We start from the raw sequence: 6,040 nt of genomic DNA on the forward strand, positions 1-6,040 counted from the left end.
TGCAACAGCTGCGCAGCAAGTTGCCGATTCATATCGCTTGCGTCAGGTCGTTTCCTTCCGTGCTAAGGAAAGAACTGTAAACTACGTTTTTACGAACTGCTGCAAGAACTGTTTATCAGCCCATATTATAGTCGTGAAAAATATCTATACCTAAAAGTTAGTGGTTCTCAAGTTATGACACTGTTAAAAAAATAGCACTTTCTGTGTATGGTGTATCGTGAGATTATGATAAGTTACTAATTACCTTTCAACCTGAATCATGCTTGAGGCGGAGCATTGATGAGCTTATAGTATTCATTAATTTTTCCGTCGGTATTCTGAAGAACATGCTAATATTCACAATGGAAAAACAAGATATTATTCCTGATGCATTACAACAGTTTACGTAATCATGAACTGGTTTCCGGATTTTTTGGTGAAACTGACAGTCATACCCATAGGCGACATGAGTGCAGACCGGAGATATACAACATAAATTATATACTTAGAAAAATAAATTCGATTCTGGTAACCATGGCATTTTGTGACAAAATATTGTTTAACTGGAAAATAAAATGCACAAATAATGTCACTAATGGTAAATCATAGTTAATATGAGTACTAACTAATTCACTATCCGTATCAATACGGTTAAAACAAAAATACAGGGCTTAACAAGTCATTAAAATTTACATTTTTGATCAAGAGGTATTTTAGAAGACTAAACTGCAACTTCAGCTGACTTAAGTTCGTCAGCACCTATCCCCTGAAGACAACGGCGTCAAATGTTATACAGTTGGGTCCCTTTTGTCCCGGTGAACTCAGCTTTAAAACTTTAAATTTTTTCGTCTTACAGTGAGATAGGCAAAACAAGTGTTAAGAAGGGATATTGAGTCACTGATTAGAAAGTATCTGTTCGATCACAGCATGAGTTTTCACGAAATATCACGAGAATATCAGAACGGTGTCGTACGAGAGTAATTTTAGCTAGAGACGGTCGTCACCTGTAACAGCTCGTGAGTACAAGCGGATGAGCTGAACGAACAGCAAAAATATGTGTAGCATCAGACCAAACTGTCCACTTTTGTCTTTATGAAGCTGACTTCTACACACGTGAGCCCTCGGTATTTTACAGAAGCAACACGACACCGTGGTGCACGAAGACATAGAGTGAAAATACATCGCTGAGCAGTTGCAACGAATGGATCCGTTGGTCAGACGGATCATGAAGTAGTGCCGAGCCTGACTACCGCATAACCTGACTAAGCATAAAAATCCCATATTTCTGCGCGAAGCATCCCAGCGAAGTACCGTGGTCTCACAAAGGCTTTGCGCACAAAAATCTGCACTTGCGGACATACGGACTTCAGTAGCATCCGAAACGGTTCACAGGTAGACGGAGGAGACGCTTGCATCTTTTGTTGGTGACGTTGTTTATTCACTTCCTTTTATGACAGTGTCCTGGTAGAGGTGGACAGCTCCGGATCTACGATATCCCCCACACCCCCCACTCCCCCGCGAGCGTTTCAGATAGTGTGTCAAAAATTTAAAACACTCGATTTTTGAAAAATATGTTCACTTTATAGCGCACGTCTTTCTGAAGAGCTTTATATATAAACCATTTATGTTCGAGATGTGACACATGTTATCTGGACTTGAGTGTGCTAAAGTGCAGTGCCACGCCTCTCTACACAGCATTCCTCCATCGTACGTCGCTATATTTCTCTCTGTTGAATTCAAACGTGTATATTTCGTAATGGAAACCAACAGCCTGTATTCAGGAAAGTGGAAATTAAAATGTCCTGTGGTGCCTCTCCTGCTCCCAGTCGACCGGTTTGAGATCCTACCCCTCTTTACAAAAAACCTCACAGTTAATAGTGAGAGGGATCATTCGTGAGCGGGAGAACAAGAACTCTTCAGAAAATCTGCACTGTTTATTGATTATTTGCTTATAACTTCCTGTTTTGTGTGGCATTAAATGAAATATAGGAAACATAAAACAAGTACAGGCAAGAGACAAGCAAGACAGTTTATATTTCTTCAGCCCTTAGGTCCCGGCATTTTTTTTTTGTCTCCAATCTTGCTACAGCTTTACACGGCGTGCTTCCGTATCTATCACCTCCTTAAAGTTCGTCGAACGTTTTGCCATATGAAAAATCAATATGTCGTTGTCTAATACTGAAAAAGCTATTGATGCGAAGAGTACCGAAGACTGCTGTGGTTTCTCGATTTGATTACGTCTATTTTGTCACTGACTGCTAGATAAAACGAAACAGGCCTTTCTACTATTGCAGCAATTGTAACACACGCCAAATAAGCAGGACTGTTTAGGCACAAATGGTCATCTTTATTTACCTCATTTACATAAATAACCCGACAGAATATAATTCACGAAGTACCAATATCTAATTCCTATTACGCCCATTACCAGCAAGAAGTTTTATGTTAGGAAATATTTTCACATATTATTCATATGCTCCAGTTTCTCAAGCATGAGATCTAAAAGTACTCGTAGTAAAATTTTTATAAAAATTTGGAATCGTCATATACTTTCGTTCTAACAAAGAATCTTGTTATTATTTATTTATTTATTTATTTATTTATTTGTGTCAGAAACACACACTATAGCTTACAAGTTATATAAAATGTTCCAAAACATGATACTAAAAGCATTACAATTACAATTAAATGCGGCATAACCAGTATGCAGTAACTTCGTATGTTTCCTTGGTGGCATCGATGACATTCTGTGGCGTGCATGACGTTGGGCATAGGCGCAGACAAGAAGATGACTCATTGTCTGTTCTTCACCACATTCACATGCTGTGGAGTCGCACGCAAATCCCCACTTTTTCAAGTTGGTCTTCATTCTTCCAACTCCTGAACGCAGCCTGTTTAGGGTCTTCCATATTGACCAGCTTTCTTCGTGACCTGTGACTATTCCTGCCATTGACAAATCTTATTCTCCGATGAACTTCACTAACCCTGCCAGATTCACCGGTTTAGTTATCCCTAAAACGCGTTTTTCGCGCTACTCCGAGAATAGATCTTAAGCGGCTGCTAACCGGAGACTGTATAGTTGGCCCGTAGTAGTGTAACGCTCGGACAAAAGTTCTCTGTCAACATACCATTTTCTTGGATACACCGAGAAGACAATATATAATCTTCCTTACCTGTTATTCCTGTTAGTCGTTTATTTGCACTCTGGTAGTCTGGATGTATGGATTTCGCTAATAATTGTAATAACGCTTATCATTAGCACACGGAATCAACCACACAAAGAGCGACTGGTTTAAGCCTTTCGGATTTTTCGGCTCAGCTCGTACAGCCCCGTCCCCTTTTATCTGCGGGAAAGTTTCTTTTTTATTTCTAGATGCGACGGGGATTCCCCTGGCAGAGACATCACGGACGCTAAGCATGCATTCAACACTCGCTTATGTTTCGTTCAGAAATCAACTTAAAATGCGTTCAAAAATGATCAAAAACCAGCAGGGATGCGTCTCAAAATAATATGAATAATCGGTAGACCAGCGTTCTCTGAATGCTAGGTACTTTGTGAAACTAGATTTTTTTCTTAGAGAGTATGAATTTAGTGACCCCTGAAATTGCCGTCCGGTACAGGTACCCCGTTTTCCCCTCCCCCTCCCCCCTCCACGGGGCCCGGAGCTACGGTGGCGGACGATGCGCTATATGGAGAGTACATCGTGCCACTACCGCGACTACCGTGTCCGAAGCGCTTGATTCATGTACATGTACATTTACATCTACGTGGATGCTCTGCAAATCACACTTAAGTGCCTGGTAGTGAGTTCATCGAACCGCTTTCACAATAGTTCCCTATTAATCCAATCTCGAACAGCGCGCGGAAAAAATCAAACACATATATATTCCCGTTCAAAATGGTTCAAATGGCTCTGAGCACTATGGGACTTAACATCTGAGGTCATCAGTCCCCTAGAACTTAGAAAAAAAATGGTTCAAATGGCTCTGAGCACTATGGGACTCAACTGCTGAGGTCATTAGTCCCCTAGAACTTAGAGCTACTTAAACCTAACTAACCTAAGGACATCACACACATCCATGCCCGAGGCAGGATTCGAACCTGTGACCGTAGCGGTCACGCGGTTCCAGACTGAAGCGCCTAGAACCGCACGGCCACTCCGGCCGGATATATATTCCCGTGCGAGTTCTGATTTCCCTTATTTTATTAAGATGATCGCTTCTCCCTGTGTATGTCGGCGCCAACAAAATATTTCCGCATTCGGAGGAGAAAGTTGGTGATTGAAATTTTGTGAGAAGATTCCGCCGCAGCGAAAGACGCCTTTGTTTTAATGATGTCCACCCCAAATGCTGTATCATGTCAGTGACACTCTCTCCCCAATCTCGCGATAATACAAGACGTGCTTCTCTTCTTCGAACTTTCTCAATGTACTCCATTAATCCTGCTTGGTGAGGATCCGAGACCGCGCAGCAGTACTACAAAAGAGGACGGACGAGCGTAGTGTAGGCAGTCTCTTTAGTAGATCTGTTACATTTTCTAAGTTTTCTGTCAATAAAACGCCGTCTTTGGTTTGCCTTTCCCACAACATTTCCTATGTGTTCTTTCCAATTTAATTTGTTCAAAATTGTAATTCCTAGGTATTTACTTGAATTAACGGCCTTTAGATTTGATTGATTTATCGTGTAGCCGAAGTTTACCGGATTCCTTTTAGCGCTCATGTGGATCACTTCACACTTTTCATTATTAAGGGCCGACTGTCAATTTTCGCATCATAGGGACTCTTTTTCTAAATCGTTTTGCAATTTGTTTTGATCTTCTGATGACTTTACTAGACGATAAACTACAGCGTCATCTCCAAACAACCTAAGACGGCTGGTCAGATTGTCTTCCAAATCGTTTATATAGATAAGGAACAGCAAAGGGCCTATAACACTACCTTGGGGAACGCCAGAAATCACTTCTGTTTTACTCGATGACTTTTCGTCAGTTACTACGAACTGTGACCTCTCTGACAGGATATCAAGAATCCGGTCACAAAACTGAGACGATATTTCATAAGCACACAATTTCACTACAAGCCACTTGTGTGATACAGTGTCAAAAGCCTTCTGGAAATCTAGAAATACGGAATCAACTTGAAATCCCATCTCAATAGCGCTCAACACTTGGTATGAGTAAAGAGCTAGTTGTGTCCCACAAGAACGATGTTTTCTATATCCGTGTTGACTGTGTATCAATAGACCGTTTTCTTCGAGCTAATTCGTAATGTTCGAACACAATATATGTTTTCAGTGAACTTGTTGGGACTTACTTGGAACAGATTTCACAGTTAGCTCAACGACTCCATAGACTGTTCCAGAGCTAGAGATTGATATTGTCGAGAAGCTATAAAATGTTTCTCAGAAGCTAGTCAATTATCTCCTCGCACGTGCCAAAGAGTGGTATCTGTTCGTCGGTCATGACGCAATACAGGTGGAAAAGTTGTGGTCTCAAGCGTTGTCACATGATAAAGAATTGTATAGCTACCTGCATCAATTGCTCTCAGTATAGTATATGCTTTTTAATATTGATCATTGACGTCAGTGTTGCAGCCATGACTGTATCACTTTAGTTAAAAAATTTGAAAAGGGCGTTGAGCCACAAACTATTATTTTTGTTTCAATATATGAAGCATTTGAGGCCAGGGGGCTGATCTTCAGGTTCTTAATCAGTGCACATCGTTATCTGATGACAGGTTGGCTAAGGTCCTGTTAAGAGTGTATAGATACATAACATAGTGGCGTACTGTGTCTACATTTTTTTGGAAAACTAGGACAAAAATGAAAAATTATTTGCTGTTTCTAGCAGTGGTTACACAATTTTTGGGTACGGATTCTGTACGCATATTTAGACACATAGAAACACTTCGTCACACAGAACATTTGCAAACAAGATTTAGGTAAATCAGAGAAAATTCAAATGTAGTCTAAAGACGTTACATTTCCACATATGCACAAATACTGCTGTTTCTTAGATGATATAAAGATGTTACATTATTATTCATACATAGATGTCATTTGC

Source organism: Schistocerca nitens, chromosome 3 (assembly GCF_023898315.1).
Source record: "Schistocerca nitens isolate TAMUIC-IGC-003100 chromosome 3, iqSchNite1.1, whole genome shotgun sequence".
Lineage (NCBI taxonomy): Eukaryota > Metazoa > Arthropoda > Insecta > Orthoptera > Acrididae > Schistocerca > Schistocerca nitens.